Genomic DNA, 9539 nt, shown 5'->3' with positions numbered 1-9539 from the left:
GAGGGGAAGAGGGAGAGAGGAGAAGAGGGAGAGTGGGGGGAGAGAGGGAGAGAGGGGAAGAGGGAGAGAGGGGGAGAGAGGGAGAGAGGGGGAGAGGGAGAGAGGGAGAAGAGGGAGAGAGGAGAAGAGGGAGAGTGGGGGAGAGAGGGAGAGAGGGGAAGAGGGAGAGAGGGGAAGAAAGGGGAAGAGGGAGAGAGGGGAAGAGGGAGAGAGGGGAAGAGGGAGAGAGGGGACGAGGGAGAGAGGGGAAGAGGGAGAGAGGGGAAGAAAGGGGAAGAGGGAGAGAGGGGTAAGGGGGAGAGAGGGAGAGAGGGGGAGAGGAGAAAAGGAGGAGAGGGGAAGAGGGGGAGAGAGGAGAAAATGACGAGAGGGGAAGAGGGGAAGAGGGGAAGAGGGGAGGGGGGAGAGAGGAGAAAAGGAGGAGAGGGAAAGAGGGGGAGAGGAGGAAAGAGGGGGAGAGAGGAGAAAAGGAGGAGGGGAAGAGAGGCGAAGAGATAAAGGTAAAGAGGGGAAGAGGGAGAGAGGGGAAGAGGGAGAGAGGGGAAGAGAGGGGAAGAGAGAAAGGTAAAGAGGGGAAGAGGGGGAAGAGGGGGAAGAGGGAGAAAGGGGAAAATGACAGGAGGGGAAGAGGGGGAGAGGGGGAGAGGGGAAGGGGAAGAGGGAAAGAGAGGGGGAGAGAGGGGAAAAGGGGAAGAGAGAGAGAGAGGGGAGAGAGGAAGAGAGGGGAAGAGGGAGAGTGGGGGAGAGAGGAGAAGAGAGGGAGAGCGGGAAAGAGGGAGAGGGGAGAAGAGGGGTAGTGCAAGTGAGTGGAAGAGAGGGGAAGAAGGAGATAGGGTAAGAGAGGGAGAGGGGGTAGACGGGGAGAGGGGGCCCATTTCTAGAACTGTAAGGATTCAGCAAGCATGCACAGAAAAACGCTGCCTGTCGCACACACACATGCTCAGCAACTTCCTCGTATCTTTAACACTCATAATCCTATTCAGAGCACCGTATGTACTGCTTTGATCCTATGTGAATGCATCACATTAACACAAAGAGACCACTACAGACATGTTGTCACGATGTTGTCTCAGTGTTTCCGCTGGTGCATCAGGTGAGAAGAGTTTCCTAGACAGTGGAACAGTGGAACAGTGGAAAACAGACGGGGGAGGGGTGGACGGACAGATCATCAGAGTCCAGACTTACAACATTAAAGCCCTCCTGTACTTTGCAGCTGTGTGTTGAAATACCACACTATAAATGGTCCAGCTTAAACACACAGACACACACAAACACACACAGTCACTCATGCCCCTCCCCCTCCCCCCACACACACACACACAGTCACATATGCCCCCACACACATACACACACACACACACACACACAGTCACATATGCCCCCCACACACATACACACACAGTCACGTATAACCCCCACACACATACACACATGCACACTCACACACACACACACAGTCACGTATGTCCACACACACACACACAGTCACTTATGCCCCCCACACACATACACACACACACACACACACACACACACACACACACAGTCACGTATGTCCACACACACACACACATACACACACACACACACACACACAGTCACGTATGCCCCCCCACACCCCACACACACACACTCACACACACAGTCACGTATGCCCCCCACACACACACACACACACACACACACAGTCACGTATGCCCCCCACACACATACACACACACACACACAAACACACACGCGTCATGTGCATCCGGGCGCCCCCCTAGGGACTCCAGTAATGATGTTGTGTGGTATTTGGGACGGCCCCTTAATGACTTAGCATCTAGTTGATGAAAATGTCCAGCCAGACATTTGAGTAACGCAGGACGAATGGCGTAAACATTCTACACACACACACACACACACACACACACCATGCACACACACACACACACCAGACACACACACCATGCACACACACCATGCACACACACCACACACACACCATGCACACACACCACACACACACCATGCACACACACCACACACACACCATGCACACACACCATGCACACACACCACACACACACCATGCACACACACCACACACACACCACACACACACCATGCACACACACCACACACACACCATGCACACACACCACACACACACCATGCACACACACCACACACACACCATGCACACACACCACACACACACCATGCACACACACCACACACACCAGACACACACACACACCACACACACACCATGCACACACACCACACACACACCATGCACACACACCACACACACACCATGCACACACACCATGCACACACACCACACACACACCATGCACACACACCACACACACACCACACACACACCATGCACACACACCACACACACACCATGCACACACACCACACACACACCATGCACACACACCACACACACACCATGCACACACACCACACACACACCATGCACACACACCACACACACCAGACACACACACACACCACACACACACATGCACACACACCACACACACACCATGCACACACACCACACACACACCACACACACACCATGCACACACACCACACACACACCATGCACACACACCACACACACACCATGCACACACACCATGCACACACACCACACACACACCATGCACACACACCACACACACCAGACACACACACACACACACACACCATGCACACACACCACACACACCATGCACACACACCACACACACACCATGCACACACACCACACACACCAGACACACACACACACACCATGCACACACACCACACACACACCATGCACACACACCACACACACACCATGCACACACACCACACACACACCATGCACACACACCACACACACACCATGCACACACACACACACACACCATGCACACACACCACACACACACATGCACACACACCACACACACACCATGCACACACACCACACACACCATGCACACACACACACACACACATGCACACACACCACACACACCAGACACACACACACACACCATGCACACACACCACACACACACCATGCACACACACCATGCACACACACCATGCACACACACCACACACACACCATGCACACACACCACACACACCATAGACATACACCACACACACCAGACACACACACACACACACACCTGACACCCAAAACACAGGCAGATGGTGGTAAACACACACACAGCACATTCTGTCCGTGGCCTACACACATAATCACACACACACACACACACACACATTTTTTACCTATAACATTCATAAACCGTAAAACTGAAAGTCATATGTGTATCTGTTGCTTAATTCACTGAACAGTCCATTAGTATGTATATGGAAGGGGGCAGTCAGGTTCATATACAAGGGGTGTGTGTATGCAAATCACAGCATCTCCACATTGGGTCAGAAAACATCTCAGATTGCTGATCTAGGATCAGTTTTGTCTTTCAGATCATAATGAATATGATTATATGGACAAGGGGGACCTGATCTTAGATCAGCACTCCTACTCTATGAATACGGGCCAACATATGTAAAAACATTGTTTTTTAAAGGAGTGTTTGTATTGATTCCGGGTGACTGAGAGCCACGGGGCTCTAACAGTTCATTCATCCGTGATCAGAGGAGAGCCATGATGGTGGGTGGTCCCCCCCCAGGCTGCCCTCTCTGCTCCCCACTGCACACCCACCCACACTAGTCATCGGGATAGGCCTGGTTTACATATTTATAGGGAGGATGTTTGTTGTCAGAGACCTCACTGTTTGGGTCTATAAATTGGCTTAGGTTAGGCAGTTGCCATGGCCACGGGTTTGGTCGTTTTATTTGAGTCTGGGGGCACCGTTCGTCCGCCCCCACACACATACCACCGCCCCTGTGGATGGTCCTTCTGTCTCCACCCCTGCATGGGTTTGCTGTAAAATGTGTGTGTGTGTGAATGTGTCTTTACATGGGTGTTTGTAACTGTGTGTGTGTGTGTGTGTGTGTGTGTGTGTGTGTGTGTGTGTGTGTGTGTGTGTGTGTGTGTGTGTGTGTGTGTGTGTGTGTGTGTGTGTGTGTGTGTGTGTGTGTGTGTGTGTGTGTCCTTTATGTGTGTATCTTCCTGTCCTGTCTAGCCAGCGCCTCTATACAACTAAATGAGACATAACACTTTACAGACCTAAACAGAAAGCACAGGGGACGTCACAGTCACTATGACAGGACAGGACAGGACACACACACACACACACACGACAGGACAGGACAGGACAGGGAAGGCAGGAAAGGTCCAGATACACCAACCTTACAGGGGGGATACAGAACATAGAACAACATCCGTCAGACCTTAAATATACATCCCAGTCCTCTGTTGAATAATGTCATGTCTCTGCTGACAACATCTCAGATTCTCCAGTCCTCTGTTGAATAATGTCATGAGGACTGGATACACCAGACTCCAGTCCTCTGTTGAATAATGTCATGTCTCTGCTGACAACCTCTCCAGTCCTCTGTTGAATAATGTCATGTCTCTGCTGACAACATCTCAGATTCTCCAGTCCTCTGTTGAATAATGTCATGTCTCTGCTGACAACATCTCAGATTCTCCAGTCCTCTGTTGAATAATGTCATGTCTCTGCTGACAACATCTCAGATTCTCCAGTCCTCTGTTGAATAATGTCATGTCTCTGCTGACAACATCTCAGATTCTCCAGTCCTCTGTTGAATAATGTCATGTCTCTGCTGACAACATCTCAGATTCTCCAGTCCTCTGTTGAATAATGTCATGTCTCTCCTCTGTTGAATAATGTCATGTCTCTGCAGGACAACATCTCAGATTCTCCAGTCCTCTGTTGAATAATGTCATGTCTCTGCTGACAACATCTCAGATTCTCCAGTCCTCTGTTGAATAATGTCATGTCTCTGCAGGACAACATCTCAGATTCTCCAGTCCTCTGTTGAATAATGTCATGTCTCTGCAGGACAACATCTCAGATTCTCCAGTCCTCTGTTGAATAATGTCATGTCTCTGCTGACAACATCTCAGATTCTCCAGTCCTCTGTTGAATAATGTCATGTCTCTGCTGGACAACATCTCAGATTCTCCAGTCCTCTGTTGAATAATGTCATGTCTCTGCTGACAACATCTCAGATTCTCCAGTCCTCTGTTGAATAATGTCATGTCTCTGCTGGACAACATCTCAGATTCTCCAGTCCTCTGTTGAATAATGTCATGTCTCTGCAGGACAACATCTCAGATTCTCCAGTCCTCTGTTGAATAATGTCATGTCTCTGCTGACAACATCTCAGATTCTCCAGTCCTCTGTTGAATAATGTCATGTCTCTGCTGGACAACATCTCAGAATAATGTCATGTCTCTGTCAACATCTCAGATTCTCCAGTCCTCTGTTGAATAATGTCATGTCTCTGCTGCAACATCTCAGACTCCAGTCCTCTGTTGAATAATGTCATCTCAGATTCTCCAGTCCTCTGTTGAATAATGTCATGTCTCTGCAGGACTGGACTACACCTCAGATTCTCCAGTCCTCTGTTGAATAATGTCATGTCTCTGCAGGACAACATCTCAGATTCTCCAGTCCTCTGTTGAATAATGTCATGTCTCTGCAGGACTGGACAACACCTCAGATTCTCCAGTCCTCTTGGTTGACTGTTTTTTGGGGTGGATTTAGAGGAGCTACAACAACAGCCATAAGGTTTCTACAAGGTTTCTACAAGGTTTCTACAAGGTTTCTACATGGTTTCTACAAGGTTTCTACAAGGTTTCTACATGGGCCTTCAGTTAAATGAACTAGTTAAACATCTGGTGTCTGTCCCCTCTGCAGGACTGGACAACATGTGTCAGCCCTCTCGGTCCGCTCATGCATCCCTAAATACCGCTGGAGGTCCTGGAGGTCAGCGGAGGACATATGCTTCAGAAACATGGTGTCGTCATGTGTGCCCGGTTATGGTGGAGGGGTGGGCTGGGGCTACTTGAATCACTCACGGTTACACGCACACATATATATTCGCACGGGTACACACAGGTACACAAACACACACACACACACACAACCACACAGTGGCCAAACCAGGAAACGGGCACCCAGGGGTCTGGAGGAGGGCCAGGTGGAACAGCACCTGACACAGCTAGCCTCCATCTCAACAGAAGCCTCCCTGGTCTCTGTAAGGTGTCCATGTACGTCACTGGAGAGGCTGCCACTGGTACCGCTACTGGTGCAGCAGGGGCTCAGGAACTGAACACAGACTGAAATATCACTGTCACTCTATGGCAGCCAGGGTTTACCCATGTAGGTCTAATTCCCCTTCTACCTCTGTGGTGTGAACAGCCGCAGGCTCCGTGGGTTTGGCTGCAGTGTGCTGGGTGTGGGGAGGGGGAGAGGGGGACACAGATGGGAGAGGTGGGTGGGGGGGGCGACCGGCAGGAGAGGTAGAGGGCAGAGCCAGATGCCCCTGGATCTGGAGAGGTTCCACACACTGCAGCAGGCGGGATGTCAGCCGGGCCCCCAGGGGCCACAGGAACTAACAGGACACTCGAGGTGGAGGAGACCGTTTTTATTCATTTTGATTTAACTTTGATTTCAAAGTCCCATCGAGGTCAAGTTGCAGAAACACACCAAGCAGTCTTCTAATATTCTCAATCTGTCACGTAAGGGTACAAGGTACAGAATATCTAGAGTCCCAGAGATATACATAAACTACATGAACTATATATGTGAACATCTGTTGTGGTGGTGTGTATGGCTAACATGGAAAACCTCTGGACAGATGAAGATGTCTGCACATCGGCCACCCCAATCCTGACTGAGCTACTAGGCCTTTATAATCCTTTATTCACTCTCACACACACTCACACACACTCACACACACACTCTCACACACTCACACACACACACACACACACACACACACACACACACACACACACACACACACACACACACACACACACACACACACACACACACACACACTCACACACTCACACACTCACACACTCACACACATACACACACAACAGCAATGGTAATGTCCCAGCCTCTGTCATGTCAGTGGTTTTATCAGTGTGTTGCAGCCTCCCTCGCAGACACAGAGGGAGAAGATATGTCAGGGCTGTTATTAGCTTGACATCACAGCCCTGCCTCATCAAGCTGTGTGTGTGTGTGTGTGTGTGTGTGTGTGTGTGTGTGTGTGTGTGTGTGTGTGTGTGTGTGTGTGTGTGTGTGTGTGTGTGTGTGTGTGTGTGTGTGTGTGTGTGCGTGCGTGCGTGCGTGCGTGTGTGTGTTTGCGCTCGTGTGTGTGTGGGCCGACCTGTTTGTCATCTTCGTGATACCAGTCTCGGGCTGAAAGAGAGAGAACTATAAGCCCACAGACTTCTGAGGTTTGAAAGCAGAGCGGCATCAAAGGTGGTCTGCCTCATCACAGATATTCTCACAGCATTCTCAGACTCAGAGAGAACTTTCAGTACGAGTCACACACGCTCCCGGCTCCGCAGCAAGAGCCGTCCTGAAATCATACATTTTATCCAAACAAAACACGTCTAGCAAATTAGCCTCAGGGGCTTAGACAGACACAGACAAACAAGCATTCCATATTTTTGTCTGTTAATCACAAATAAAACAAACACAGTAAAACACACTAGACTTCAAACTGTTTCTGTGGTGTTTGTTCATGTGGGTGGAAGTAACACAGCTATTGCATGCGATCTCCTGTTCAGTTCAGTTCCTATTAGCTGATGCCTGGGATCTTTCTTTCCTCTTCAACTACCTGTTAGTGCATCAGACACACACTCCGCCGCACCCTCCCAGGGTTCCTTTCCAGTTAGTTACACCAACCAGTCCTTTTTTGGGAAGATCACCAGTCATGGCACACAGGATGTGTAGGAAGCGCTTGTAACCACAGTGGGGGGAGGGTGGAGTGACGACATCGGGCATGTTCTGTCATTTGGTGCTAAGACGTTTGTGTTATTGTATAGCTATGCAATCAAGGGGGTGTATTGCATGGCGACAGAGAGACAGACAGAGACAGACAGTGGATGGGGAAACTGCAGGTGTGTAGTTTGTCTTGTGAGAGAACAGAAGGCTGGCAGGGACCTCTGGAAGCACATGGGGAAATCTGGAAGTCACTCACACACACACACACACACACACACACACACACACACACACACACACACACACACACACACACACACAAACACACCCAACACAAACACACACACTCAACACACCTACACACACCCAACACAAACACACACACCCAACACAAACACACACACCCAACACACACTCACACACCCAACACACACTCACACACATACACACACTCACTCACAGTCACGGGATGCAATTAGCCCAGTGAGCATGAGATCAGGGCAAGAGAGCAATCTAACTGTTATTCCAAGTCAGGATGAGGAGGCCGCTGTTGTAACAACTAGAACACTCTCATACCAGTACATGGTGACCTCTGAACAGTGGGACATAGGACAAATACAGGCCCAATACAGATGTAGGATCTTAAATTGAGCCAGAAAAGAATCCTGCAGCAACAGGAATTGGGAATTATTATGCAGATTATAATTAATGGACATCTTTGTATGTATTGATACAGTTTTCATAAGGGTAAATCATGTCTGAAATTTCAAAGTGGAAATTACAAACTTCAGAAGCCTTTTGAACCTCAAATACAGTATACGTTTTAACATTTCCTGCATTGCAGGAACGTTCTCTTGCAACATGGTGATCAAATAAAGATCCTACATCTGTATGTGGTCGGCCAGTAGGCCACAGAGATATTTGTGACTTGTGTAGTAACTTTCTAGTGTTTTCCATAATGCGTGTATGATAGTGTGTTGTGTTTGTGTATTTGTATGCTGACTTCACAAAGTGAATAAAGTATATTGTATGGTACACTGGGTTGAACAAACAGAACCCTGATAGTTCATCTGGCTGTGTAGCGGGATTTAATGCTGGGCTATATGATCATGGTCTTAGAGGCTTGAATCGCAATCGACTTAAAAATCCACAAAGCTTGTGTGCCTCTGGCTTGATATGTGCTGTAAAAAAATAATTTACAACCGCCCCCAACAATAATCTGATACACAGTCTGTTTATGGAAAATGCAGAATGTGTCTGTGGACTCTTGCCCTTTTTACAGATACACTGGAGTGTAGCAGCTGGATTAGCAGACATAATCCTGATCATTACATGGAGAACCTAACTGCTGTGGAGGGCCGGACCAAGGCACAGACCCAGTTGCGTGTGTGTGTACTATCCAGCAAACAGGAAGTAGGAGAGGCGACAACATCAATCAACTGTTAACAACAGACAAACCGTTCCGAGGCTGCTACCCTTCCTCATCTCTCATCGCTGCTTTCAATTCTTCACTGACCGTGTCCAGAGCAATGTGAGGCTCTCTGTAATGTGCTGTACAACCACAACAGAGCTAATAGCCTGCCGTTGTCAGACGGGTAAACATACACTCCTACAAAGCTACATTGTCTACACTCT

This window comes from Oncorhynchus tshawytscha, unplaced genomic scaffold (genome assembly GCF_018296145.1).
Source record: "Oncorhynchus tshawytscha isolate Ot180627B unplaced genomic scaffold, Otsh_v2.0 Un_contig_4803_pilon_pilon, whole genome shotgun sequence".
Classification (NCBI taxonomy): domain Eukaryota; kingdom Metazoa; phylum Chordata; class Actinopteri; order Salmoniformes; family Salmonidae; genus Oncorhynchus; species Oncorhynchus tshawytscha.
The sequence above is the reverse complement of the archived record's forward strand: the minus strand, read 5'-3'. Positions refer to the sequence as shown.